The 14,196-nt window shown below is 41.3% G+C and overlaps 1 protein-coding gene across 4 annotated transcripts in view; it reads right to left on the bottom strand.

Annotated features, from left to right (window-relative positions):
- FYN (FYN proto-oncogene, Src family tyrosine kinase) overlaps positions 1 to 14,196 on the bottom strand; it is a 137,751-nt gene that overhangs the window by 122,553 nt on the left and 1,002 nt on the right. The window contains exon 1 of one of the 4 annotated variants that reach the window (XM_069010964.1): positions 4,628 to 4,709. The exons of the other annotated variants lie outside the window; for them this stretch is intronic. The gene's annotated coding sequence lies outside the window, so the exon portion shown is untranslated. Of the gene's footprint in view, positions 1 to 4,627; positions 4,710 to 14,196 lie in introns of those variants that run through there. 4 annotated transcript variants of the gene reach the window in all.

The raw sequence follows: 14,196 nt of genomic DNA, 5'->3' as shown, positions 1-14,196 counted from the left end.
ATAAAGATTCTGCATTGAAAAAATGAAAAAAAATTCATACTTTGGCTATAAAGCAGCTACAGCTTTGAACTTCCTAGAAATAAGGGTCACTGAATTTAAATATCAAGCTGTATTCACCAGGCCAACAAAGCTCTGTTTCTTACTAATGCGTCCTCCTGTTCTCCCCCTTACTTCCCACTCAGTTGCATCGCTGAGCCTTCCCTTTCACCTTCCCTTTTGCTCATGTCTCCTGCCACCCTAAAGAGGGAAGAGCTATGGCTAGTCAAGCAGAACATACATGCTGACTTGGTTTGGCAGCATCCAGTTGTTTGACACCCACAAGCACTGAGTTCAGGAGTCCCTTCAGGAGGGTTAAAAGCACAGTGCCTCCTCTACACACCTGCCTCTTCTGAAAAACATCGGTCATGAATATCATTCAGTCATCTTCAAATTTACTCTGAGACATCAAAAGACTCTTGAGTTTGAGGGTCAAGTGAACAAACTGCTTAAAGCTTATGCCTATGAGAAACAAAATATACAAAAATCCATGCTTTTAACATTTATTTCTTTTCTATATTAAAAACCTCACTGTACTCCTCTAATACTTTTTAAATTTTGCAATGCACAGACAACTGTACTGTGTGGTCCCTCACACTACAGGGACAGGAGACCAAAGCTACAGTTTCAGAAAGCCGTAAAAGTGGCATAAATCTTCAAATATTCATTATGTTAACCCAAAGAATTTCTTATACTTCATATTATTCTTAGTTTGCTTGATAAAAGTTTCTCCTAAAGAATGCAAATTTGTACACAGGCAAAAAAAAAGAAAACCCAAAAACAAAACCAAAAAAACCCCAAAACCCCAAAAAACCAGTATTAAAAACTGAAGCAAAGGAACCCAAACCACAGGTGCCAACAAGGCACTTAAAATTTATTTGAGGAATTTTGGCAACTCATCACAAATGAGCTCTTGTAAGGAATACCAAAATTAGGTTAGCAGTTTCTTGTGAACATGAGGTATGGAAAAAAATGCCCCCAAAACACAACAAAACTACTGCCAAGAAGGTTTATGCTGCTTTTTTTCAGGACTCAGCCACTGCTAATTAATAAAAATCATCCTCCAAGTCTCTCTCCCTTTGAGTCAAAGAGGGGTAGGATGTCTTCTTTAACATGTTCTCCCACTCCCCCAGAAACCAAAACCCAAAGGAAAAAGTGTTCAAAACCAGTTATCTATATAGACAGGGAATGGCATGTACTACATCTCTTGTCCAAGCATGTGGCACGCACTCAGATTTAAGCACATCAGCAAAGGTAGTCTGCAAAATTATGATTCAGAGATGAAGTTACTTGACATCCTCCTTATCCTTTTGTTTTAATGCATTGTATCCCCTAGTTTGCATCTTTAGCAAATGTGATAATTGCTCTTTTAAGTTGCTAAAAAGTAATTCTTGTCAAAATGACATTGGAAATTCCTATGCCAGAGAACCAGAGGGAATAAGAAGCCACCTTAAAACAGCACTCAATATGTGATGTGCTTAGGGTGAAAGCCCAAGGCACTGCTTTTTAAGCAGTAAGCCACCACACACTTGTCAGAGAATAAAGTCACAAGAGGATGAGGAAAAAAATCTGACTCACTTCTATAACATGAAAGGCCCATTTCTGACATTTTTGGTTCATACACATATTGCACACAGGCAGCCAGTGGGCTTGAACAGACAAGGTCAGCTATCCTGGAGGGCATTTGTATCTTCAGGAAGGTTTCAGATTTGGCTGTGGTGGAAGGGGTTAGGGCACGGGAGTCACTGGGCTTGTCTGTTTGGACAACACTGATAATGCTTTAACTATTGCAAAACAGGGGAAGAGAAAATAGTGTCAGATGCCTCATACTGCGCGATGCTCCAGCTCTTACCACTCTTTTGTAGAGGACTTCCCTTGTTTAATTTCTTTTTTTTTTTCCAAAGAGATTAAAAACAAAATAAAAAGAAGTCAGTGTATTGCTTAGAAACATCTGCCAACATTAACATAAGAAAATTCAGAGTATTTTTAGGATCAGCCTCTACTACGCCCATTTATGCATCAGCAATTTCAAAACAGCATAGATCAGCCACAAATCAACTCTACCAACTAGTCTTCCAGACAGAGCAATCAAAGTATATATATTAAAAATACCTGAGTCACACTGGTGGAGCGACCTCCAACACAATTTGAATGTGTTAGATTTAATTAGAAGGTGTTGACAGCTACACACATATTCATTCCATAAGAAAAATATAGTCACCTTTGAGATCTTGAGCAGCAGCTGCCACCACACTACCTTGGGTCTTGCTGGCCAAATGAACATGTAACATCTCTAGCTCAAAACTCCCACCCCTTCTTTCTCTCCTCCAAAACCACTCAAGTATTTAAATATTTGAGATTGGTAACACTAGCTTCCAGTCTTGCCATGATCCAAATTTTACTCAAATGAGTCATCAGGGTCAGGATGCAGAAGACTAAAGCTGCTGACATTGTCTGGAGCAGGTACTGATCTCCTGCACTCAGTGCTGTTTGTTGCCTCATGTCCCAGAGTTTCTACCAAGATAATACACATCACACTCTTTGGAAAAGGAGTTTTTGTGACTTCTCTATCTTGTTAACAATAACCTAAATCTTGCATAACTCATTTGAAGTAATAATAAGTGCAAGTTGAAACACATTCCCCTCATCTTTCCATTGGAACTATTTTACTCAAGCTGCAACCAAACATCAGAAAGCTTGTGAGCTTTTCATATGACTTAAATCAAAACTGGAACAAAAATTCTGAATGCTTTCAACTCTCACTCTCTCCCCCATGAGAGCTTAAATACTGGACCAAGTGACCCTAATTTCAGATGAAATAAAAGCAAATAAAAGCATGCACCCTCCTGAGCTAGTGAACCTCACCTGAGTGGCCACGGTGAGAGTTGTTCACCAGCACCACCAATAGTACCTGGAGAAGGTCTGTGTCCCCAAGGGTCAGGGTGCGTGTATGCCCATTAATTACTGTGATCAGGCAAAACTCCCCATTTGTCCACACAAAACAGTGAACAGATTAGTAGTAAGCCTCCACTTTGATATATCTCTTGCACAAAGTCGTTCTGCTATGTAACCATGCCTCTAACCTGAATGAGCTGTGTAACCCAAAGATTGCTTCCATACCAGGAGGGCCTTCTTGCTCACTCTGAGCTGCAAACAACCCAACCTACAGTGATAACTGTACTGAGTGAAAAAATACAACTAATTTTCTGGGGCTGGGCAAAAAAGTAATCCATCTTTTTATTTTTTAATCACCGTGAGTATAAACAGTTCTGCAACATTATGATCAGAGCACTGTGAACACCCATTTGCTCAAGGATAAACAGTTCATTTGTGTTGGGAGATGAGAGTATTTGCAGGCAAGGCAGGGAAGATGAGCAGTGGAGAAGACCGAGGTAAGCAAGCATGAAGACAGGATTGCTGTAAGCAGGGTTATGGGAACAAAACAAAGGAAAGAGGGACCACTAGAAGAGTTTCTGGCAGCCACAGCCAGTGCCACAGACCTAGAACAACCACCCAAAGAAAAATCAGAGGAGGAAAACAGTGGTAGCAACAGCCAGAGTAGGAAGGGAGACTTTGAACAACTTCTCTAGTGGGAACAAATATTAAAGGTTAATTAAAAAAAAAAAAAAAAAAGCAAGCAGCCTGACATTTCCCCTCCTTGGCCTTCCACAGCTCAAACCTCTCTACCACTTCCTTTTACACCAATGGGCTGGTAAGGCTTCCTTTTTCTTTGATGGAATAGATACCCAGGAGGTCCTCCAGGCACAGCAAGCACTCAACCCAGCCATCTCCCTGACCACCAGTCAGTCAGGCAACAGACAGCATGCACTCAACACCTCAGACACTTACTTGTCACAGCTACTTGTGAGCCAGAATTTCCTAAACTAAACATTAATATATTGCACATTAAAGCAGGCACATGCACACATTAAATTTACACCTTCAGCTTATCCCCCACACTGGACCTCTGAGCTGTGTGATGTGAGCCACACACTCTTAGAAGCAGCAACAACTGCAGGACAAGCCCCACGTGCACAGGTTTGCTGATGGTTGGGGGTTTATCTTGTACTCCAGTTGTTCTGTGTTTTTTCAGGCAAATATTAATTTCAGTACTTAAACCACTAATCATGAAATTTTCACTTTGTGTGTTTGGAAAAAAATAATCAAATAGTGTAGGAAGATTAGACCTTAAAAAACACAAACTACAGCAAATCACATGTAGTACATCAGTCACCCTTAACAGCCCACTCACAATGACAGAACCTCAGAAATCTAGTGGAGAAGAAAACACCTTCTGGTTATAAAATTTTAAGCACAAGTTTTTGTCCCACAGCTCCTATGAGGCTCTTATTTCAATCCCCACATTTGCTACCTAACATTAACTTTAAAGTGGGTAACTTAGCTAACAGCCAAAGTACTGCCAGGAAAACAAACAGGATACACACAATGCATCTCTTTGCACATGCTGTTTACTATGCATTTCTTTGCTGTTTTACCAAAACACGTGACACAATCTTACTGCTTTAGGTTATATTGCAGTATGAAGAGCGAGGGGCTGCTACAAAAAATTCACTAGAGAGAAATTGATAACCTTTGCAGTTTTCTGTATGCAAACATTGGATTGGTCACCTCCTTCATGTAACTGAAGCAAAGGACCATCGCTGCTCCAGCTCTTTTTGAGGTGACAGAGCCTTCAAGTACTCCCCTGTAAGGGAGAGTTTCCACCAGCTCCAGCTTGGGGGAAATTAAGATAACTGGCAGCAGCTGAAGATCTGGCACCAAATAAGCAATTAATTAGCTGACAGGTGGAGCGAAATAATTACTCCTCTCTATGCAGCATTTGTGAGACCACATCTGGAGTACTCGGTCTGGTTTGGGAGTCCTGGGAAAAGAAAGACTGACGTATTGGAGGGAGTCCAGTGGATGTCCACAAAGCTGCTGCAGTACTTGACGTACGAAGGCGAGATTGAGAGCTGGGTTTGTTCAGTCTGTCCTGGGAGATACTCAAAACCCAGCTGGATGAGGCCCTGGCTTTGAAGTTATCCCTATTCTGTTCAGGGAGATTATTTCCTGCAAACCTACAGCTAGCTCATTCAGAGATGTGAGAAGAACTATTAAAAAGTAGTTTAATGGAAGAAATATTTTAAAAGTACTTCTAGAAAGAAATCTGTTAGCTCTAGAGAGAGATCAGTCACAGAAAATAAATGTTTACAATATGATTGGGTAAAAAACCCATAGGTGATCCTTCCTTTAAACAACATTAGGAGTTTCTTCCCACTGTCCCCCACCCCTTTCTTAAAGTAAGATGTGAAAGCATTCAAAGCTACATACTTGCACAATTTAAAAAAGTTTATCAAGCTCCCATACCAACAATCATAAAGTAAATCTACATGAAGTGGTGTGACTGCAATTTTCAAGATATTTTCTCAGAAATTATACCTCACAGTGGCAACGTACTGCTGATTATGGAAGAAATTCTTATCACAGTTTGGGGTAACTATGCGATCGGCAAACAGATTGTATTTCCCTTGCAGAGTTGCTCACACCTGCATCTTCTTAATATTTCTGTGATATTTCACTTTTGGAAGAGAGTGTCAACAACGGTCCAGTGGCATTAAGAAATCCACAGAAATGTATTACAACTTCAAAATTAAACTTGAGCCACAAGCCCTCTGTACCAGTTTTTTGGTAAAACCTCACTCACCAAGAATTACTCTCCAGTTCTCATGGTGATACAATTTGAATGCATCCTTCTTTAAAAAAGGCAGATTGAAAGGAAACATTGCATACCATCATAGCACTATGCCACCTTAAAGTTTGTGCGTAGCTGTTATAGATGAAGCTCCTATGGAACATAATCATTCTTCTTCCATGGGGCAGATAATGTAAAAAAAAAAAAAAAAAAAGAAAATCATAACAGTAACAGTAAAAATTATTTCTTTTAACTTTAGTAACAACTTTAAAAAAAAGCTAGTTTGAGTAGTCTGATGCTACAAAAATGAACATAGTTAATCCACTCTTTCTGGTCATTGCTCTCTTGTCTCTTCTTTTTTGCACCAAGAAATGAAGTACAGCCTCTGCACCACCCCACATTGCCACACAGATACACTCACAGCAACCACAAACACGTCACGGTGGTCCTGAGAACAGAGCAAGCACATGAGCACAATGCTTCTCTAGGCTGCTGGGGCTCTCCTGAATCTCACCTGTGAGCTCCTCTGCCCACGGTAGTGCTGTGCAGGCGTATTTTGGGTGCGAGACTTGCTCTATCCAAGGAAATAGAACCAAAGCAATGCTGTCTACATGCAGGCCCAGATTGCTCTCTGGAGAGTCCTGCCGTGCCACACTAGCTCTGAAAGAATGACAGGTATCTTCTGAAAGACATAAATCATGGAGGAGCTGACCACAAAAGCAGGATTCTGCTGACTTGTTTAACACCTACGTCTATACAATTCATAAAGCAGAACTGCTGCGTGGGGAGGAAAACAAAAACCCAACCCCAAACGTAACCTCACGATTTTGAATTAAGATTTGCTGAAAATGTAAGCAAGAGCAGAGACGAGATTACCTCACACTTAGAGAAGTCACTGAATCACACTGATGGTCAGTGGTTTAAAAAAAAGTCTATTAATGAAAGAAGTTTTTTTAACCTTTTACAGGACCAGCAGCAAATTGCTGTGAATGTCAAGTCATCAAGCAGTGCAAAGCGATGCTCTCCCCACCCTGCCTGTGATGACTGAGGAGGAGGAAAAGGGACACAGTCTACCCTGCACACTTTTATCTGCAGCCCTATTTGTTCCTTTTTGGCAGCCCCACTCAAGCGTTAGGACAAGGAGTTCTGCAGTTTTTAGACATGTCAGTAATGCTGTCCTAAGCAAGAAAGACGGTCAATGCTTGTCTTCTACCTCCCCCAGTGCACAAAAGGTCACTTCCGACCTTCAAATGTAGGGGACGTTTCTTCCACAAGGTCATAACATTTAGCAGCTCTCTGCTCAGTCAAATTTTTGGGCATTCTACTTTTCCTACAAAAGGGAAACTCCTAGAGAGGTGTTCCAAGGACATTGAAGCCAATGCTATGTGTGGGGTTTTTAGAGAGCATACAGCCTGCTATACTGAGAGTTAAATCTGGCTCTTCAGCTTGTCAGCTCCTGCACGCTGATCTTATCCCAGCTGTAGGCTGATGGGCTTACAAAGTTTTTCAACAGTGATTACAGCTAATAAAACTGGTTGCACTTTTTTTTCTCCTTTTAGAGGTGGTTCGCCTCAGCCTTTCTGACTAAAATAGAAGAGATATTAAAAAATAAAATAAAAATCCAACTGCTATTTCTCTTCAAATGTCCAAAGTATGAGGTCTTATGAATATAAAACTTGCTGACCATTCAAAGATACCCAGAGAATCTAATATTTGGAAAGAAAGGCCTACATATTCAGCTAAAGACTGTAAGTTAAAATTACGAATGACCTCAGATACTGTGCTATTCAAATGATTAGTTTTAAATAGTTTTATTCCTTCTTGAAGAGAGAGAAACCAGCAAAACATTTTCAATTAATTTGGAAATGGGATTGAGAGTGTTTCTTGATGAAATCACCGATTAAATGCTGCACAGAGTGATAACATCCAAAAATTTCATAATCTGTTGTCTATCTCACAGATGAACACCAGGAGGAAATTTAGGAGTTTTCAGTTACTTCCCAGGGAGACAGAAAGGCAACAGAACTGGCATTTTTGCTGATCTTTGGACAAAAATCTTACTGGATATGAGCTCCCTCTCTGTAATTCAAACTTTATTAGCATACAGTGACAGCATGCAAGAGGACCTGTTCACAAGGAGGTCTAAAAACATGCAAGAGGTCATTAATTTCACCATAATGAATGCCCTCCACCATTAACCTTACCACCAAGAACAAACACTGAGCATTTACATATAGTTTAAGACAAGAAGCAGTCTAATTGCCTACTCAGACAACAGAGGTTTTCGTTCCAAGTCTTAGAGATGCTCTTTTTTCTTAAAAAAAACATTTAATAGCTGCTTAGTGAGGGGCTGCCCATAGAGAAAAACACAGTCCCAGGCACAAACAAATACTCTTTCTTTCATGGGTGTGAAAGTTGCTTTTGCTTACACCTGTTCTCCTCCCTTGTCCCTGGGGTGAAAGCAGCTGGCTGGAGGACACAGTCATCACCATCTTCTAAACGGGGCTATGAGCTGGTCTTCTCTGCTAAGTCCCAAGAAATGACCAGGTATGGGATGAAGCTTTGTGCCCAGCACTTTCATCGTCCACTGTGGTGGCTTCTGGCTTGGAGAACTTCTGAACTAACCAACAATAATTCTTCTCAATTATTCTGAGCAAGAGCATACTTCAACTATAAGCCCCAGAGCAGTTCTGTGGTTTAAAGGTCAGGCACAAAGGGGGGAAAAAACCCAACATACTTGTTAAAAAAATAAAAATAAAAGCCCCAACAGAATTATCTGTACATCGTTATTGGAAGCCACGACAGGAAATACATGATCTTCCAAAGTCATGCCAGGAAAACCTTCAGAGCTGTCTTTTTTTTGTAAATGGTACAGCTGCAAGTCAAAGATCAACCTTACGCAAAGTGCTCTTTCACACACAGGTTGCTCAGAAACAAGGGAGGTTGAAAGGTCTTTATTAATACAATAAAAAGCCTTCAAATGAATGTTAAAGTTTATTTGTCAAAAATCAGCAAAACAAAAATACCTAACCCCACCCCCTCCCCACCCCCAACAAGTAAAATAATAGAAACTGTAAAGAAAAAGGATGCTAGGAATCACCAGACAGGTCATTAGAGAACTCTCATGGAATGGAAAAGTTTTTCTTTAAAAAAGCACAAACCTGATGGGCATTTAGTATCAATCTTAATTCTCACAGCCTGTTTAACTTCTCTGTATAGCTTCATATAGCAAACTCAGACCTGCCATGATTGAGATTATCTGGCAAAAATATTTTCAACTTGGACTATACCAAAAAGGCTTGAGAACTATTTTGGTCAAATCTGTTAACAGAGGAAAACTGGAGCCAAGAGGAAAAGGACAATTTTAAACAGAGAAGATATTTCATGCAAGCCAAGCCAATCATTTGAGGTTTCCTCCTTACTCCTCCCAAAATCACTAAAACAAGAGTTATTTTCATGTTAAAGTGGTGCCAAACACTTCTATTCTGTTAAAGCAAATGTCCTCAATCACACACACACAAGGGCAGCTTCCTCTGCCTGCTTCAGCCAGCTCTTCCCTTGGTCTGTTCAATGTCCCTCCACCCCAGCTACTTCTCACTTTCTTCTTACTTTGTGCTGGTGCCATTACCATCACTTCCAGCTTCAAAACACTTTCCAAATTCACCACTGCAAGCAACAACACTTTGGTAAATGAAACAGTATTTTTCAAGCACTTTTGGAAGCTTCAGTACTGATGGCACATTTTGTCTGAAATGTAAGGTCTCAATTTCAGGTTATATTTGTCCTTACACAGCCAATGGTTTAGATGTTAATCTGTCTTTTAGAGCTCCCAGAGCTGCTGCAAGGGAGCTTGGAGGATGTGCAGATCTTCCAGAGGCCACCCCAAGAGCTGTGAAGCCAAGTGAGCTATGTGAGGTAGAGTCTTTTTGTTCAGAGCTGGTTGACGATAGCGCCTTTGTTTTGGGGAGAGCAGAGTAACTGCTCTCACAGCACAGGATTCGATACTATTAAAAGTATTTCTGGCTCCTCTGAGGAGCTCTGACTGGGCTCCTTTGTACTTGAAAGCACTGAACACATCACTCAGAGCCGCTTCTCAACATCCCTCCTTTCTGCTTGTAGCCACAGGGGACCTAAAGCAGGATGGAACAAAGAATTCCCCTAGGCTAGAGAAGGCCTCCAGTCATTGCTGCCTCCTAAAAAATCCACCAAAATAGAGTAAACCAAATAAGCACAGAGGGGTGACCTTCCCTATTCTCATCAAAACGTTCTCACATCGCAGCTGCCTTGCAGAGTTCAACACATTAAACCACATCTCAGTATGATGAACATCAATGAACTTGCTCTAAAAATTTAGGTTTCTGCCTTAAGCAAGAAGGACTTATTACTCACAGATACTTTAGAAAATTATAGTGGAAGGGGCAGCTTTCAGAGGTGCAAGACTTCTCTGCATCAGGAGAAGCTGGGCTGGAAAATGTGGGGTAATCTCTCCCCATAGCACCTTGTCACAAGCAACATCAGTAGATCCATTCAAACTGGGAAGTCTTTGATACAAAGAAGGAGCTGCATTTTGGGAAGGGCAGCAAGTTTAAAATTAATTTGCTGTCCTCTTTCCTCTTGAAAAAACGATTTACCTCAGACCATCTAATTCAAATCAGTTGATACTGCCAGGCTATCTTTTTTGATAGCTTTTTCAGATGAAAAACATCCATTCAAATTCATGGTATACATGGAAGAGAGCTGGTCAGGAAAAAATCTGACAGTCATTTTCTGTAAGATGATTTAGTTCTATCCACACCTTAAAGCTCTGCAAAACTGCTGCTGATTTTATACTCCAGTAAAAAGTCAAGGTGTCAAAGGTTCTATTTTGCTCCAAACAGGTGGCAGTATTTTGAGCTGAAATCCTTGCTTCACAGCAAGTTACCATTTAAAACAGTCAGAAGCAAGATGAGGCATCATGTTTTGATTGACTTGAAGTAATATGATTTTTCACCTCCCCCAGTAAAAATAGTGATATTGTTCAATTTTGTTCCTGTTCCAAGTGAAGTTCCAAAAAAGCTCTACAAAATGTGATTGTTTTCCTGCAGCCAGTGGTAAGGACAGCAACAGGGTACTTCACCTTGGCTGCAACTCCTGTAAGGTCAGGCCGGTTTCTAGTTTCAGGGCTCAAGGACACCTCCCACAGACAGGTTTAACTTGACCCCTCTCAAACCGGGAGGCAGATTACCTGCCCGAAACCAAAGCCCTGCTTGAGTTAACAAGTGAGACTGCCCTAGAACACAGTGCTAACGGGGCTCACGCGCTCACTCCTTAGGGAGTGTCACACGCTCCTTGGATGTACCGAAACAGCTTCAACCCTTCATGTTTCATCTGCACCTGTCATTTCTCTGTCTGGAAGTCAGGCACTAAGGGCAAAACCCATTACAGGATGCAAATGCTAGAAATCCCAATTCTTCTACACCTGCGTGTTTGTCATCTACTGAAACACCAAGTTGGGTTTGTTGGTTTTTTTTGTTTTGGTATGGAGGGGGAGTGTGTGTTTGTTTGGTTGGGTTTTTGGTGTGTTTTCTTGTGGGGTTTTTAATATATAAATTATTACTACCTTACCAAATGCAGGTTAGGGTTTTTAAACAAGCCATCGTGATACCAAGTAAGACACCTGGCAGGCAGGGAGATGCAGCCCTGGAGTTTCACCTCCTTCTGTGGCACTTTGCACTGGGTGTCCCTGGCAGCATTTCCCGCACACAATGCATTCAGCACGGCACAGCAAGCAGCTGCATCCGGGATCACAACTCAGGGTGCTCCACACCGAAGCACGCAAACCCTTTTGTGGGTTCTGCCTCAAGTAAATGGCTAAAATGTGTAAATTCCACAATACAGATCTGTAGGCCTTTTGTCACCAAAGGAATCCTTAATTGCTGGATTTCAATGAGACTGCTCGGGTGAACTAGATTTGTTGGTTCAAGTCCTGTTTTTGGAGTAATGGGTCAAAACTACGTGTGAAGACACTTCTGTGGGAGCTGCAAGGGTGGGAGAGGGACAGGAGTTATTAGTTTTCTCCTTCTGAAAGAAAGGTCACTTTGACAATACACACTGCCAGCAGCAGACCTGCCCATAAAGCAAATTACAAAGTGCTGTCCATGACACAAACACCATTATAATACGTTCAAAGTAGTGCCCAAACTGAATTAAGCAGAACTTCACAGAACAAGTTTGAATCAAATATTAATGTACACCCCAGAGAGAAGGATGAAGGGAAAACACATGCCTCAACTCTTTTTCTCCCTGAAGTAAAAGCACGGTAATGCAGCAAGACAGAAAAGTGAAGATGCTGGTTAAATAAAAGTAATTGGTCATAAGGTGGCCAACAGCTCTAAGCTTTCCTTAACACAATCAAATATATGATATTGTAGATGTACCATATTAGTGTTAAATCATCACAAATGTGCCAGACAGTTTGCACTCACCTTAGCCACAATTCTATTACACTCTAAATCCAGTGCAGATGATACCATGTCCAGATTAGTATATTCAGCTTAATTCAGCTAAGCCACAGGGCTAGTTGTCACAGAGGCCCTCACCATATCAGACTCCACTCATTAATTTCGGATGACACCATTTAGGTATTTCACATAAAGGTATTGTGCAATCTACTGTAGCCTGTCAAAAATAACTAGTTCCTCAGCAATGTTTTTTCTTAGTCATACGAATTAGAAATTTATCAGTGGGTCCTAACTTTTAAAGACACTTGTTAAAATTATTAATAAGCAACTTCTCTATACCACCTTCTTCATTCCTGGCTTGCACTGATTGCTATGCATATATACCAAAGTTGTTTGTCCCTCACTGAAGACATGTATTTACTCAACATCAAAATAATTTCCAGTGAAGGCTGTTCAGGTTTTATACGTAACAGGTATTTCATGCCACTATGTCTTTCACCAGCAGGCAACGCAGAATTTCTGAAACAACATGCCTGAAGCATAAACCACAAAACACCACAGCCAGTGGCCTACCATCAGACAACTTCATATTGAAAATTGTTTCTTTTGCCAAAGACAAGCCACACAGATGAGGCAGTAATTTGTTGGAGGTAGAGAAGAAGGATGCTTACAGACACCCTCTAAGAAGCATCTGAACATTTCAATAAATCTGCAGCCCTACTATCAACAAAATACAAATTTCTAAAGCATTATGTAGGCAATCTTTCTTTCTCTCTTTCATCAAAATTACAGCTCTATGGGGTAAAAAGGGCTTAAGAAGAAACCCAATGTCTTTTTCACAAGAGATACAATTTTTTAATTGTTCTTATATTGTGAAAAGACACTGACCTACTGACATCCATCAAGTGCTACCAGTTTTTCTGAGCACACAGGTCAAGATGCTGAAAACTCCTGTATCACTGGTAACAACCTTTCCGCTTTACTGATACTAAATAAATGTGCAACTGTAAAAATGATCTACCGCCCCTCCAGTTTCCCACTGGGTCAAGCAGTGGCTACAATGGATGTAACTGAGAAGCTGGAGATGCTGCCTTCCCTCCCTTCCCACTCTGGTATTTTTCTTCTGCACTCCTTTGTTCACTTAACAGAACTTTGTTTGAAGTGTGTTTTTACTCCTTCACTGCATGACAAACCCACACAGTCAGAAGACAGGCTTATAAAAACCACAGATCTCCAGCAGGGAGCTCAACGGTGGGTGTAATATTGGACACAGCTCTCCATTCATCATGCACATTCTCTGGATTTCAAGTTGACAGTGTCCCTTTAGCTTACTGTTCCTCCTCATGGGAGACCAGACGAGTGCACCCTAATGAAAACACTTCCTCCACCAGCATATAAACAAACAGATCTTCACCTGCAACTGTTCTCAGCTTCCAGAACGCTAGTTAGAAAGTCATCAATACAAAAAGACAAAAAGACAAAAAAAAAAAAAAAAAAAAAAAAAAAAAAAAAAAAAAAAGGGGTGTGGGAAGGAGATCCTGGAAAGTGTTACAGCTGCAGGGATGGTGGAAGGAAGGATGTGGGAGTTAAGGAGGTTGTATACAAGGAGGAAAATGACAAGGTCTCAAAGGCGTTGCCAGTCTTGTGCAGGCATTTCAAAAGCCCGGTCCGCTCTGGTCACTCGTTATTTGGCAATTTTAAGAATCAGAGCATATCAGAGTGATTGATGAGCAACTGCAGACGGTTTCTTTCCCCTCAGCCCAAACCTTCTCCTCCAGCACCTACTCAGTCCTGCCCTCCCCGTCACCGCTAAAGGGACTAAGGGTATCATGGTCTTGTTTCCACAAAGTGACCCCCTTCTCCCGCCAGCCCTCTCCCAGAGCTCACGCACACGCAGAATCCACACAGAGCAGAAATCAGGCGAGACCCCGAGGAAGCAGAGGCCAAACTGAGCATTATTAAGGAGGTCGGGCGACACGTACGCTGTGGCTCTGCAGACGCAGCAAAACGCTGGCACCTACGGTGTGG

This window comes from Aphelocoma coerulescens, chromosome 3, assembly GCF_041296385.1.
Source record: "Aphelocoma coerulescens isolate FSJ_1873_10779 chromosome 3, UR_Acoe_1.0, whole genome shotgun sequence".
Lineage (NCBI taxonomy): Eukaryota > Metazoa > Chordata > Aves > Passeriformes > Corvidae > Aphelocoma > Aphelocoma coerulescens.
The sequence above is the reverse complement of the archived record's forward strand: the minus strand, read 5'-3'. Positions and strand labels throughout refer to the sequence as shown.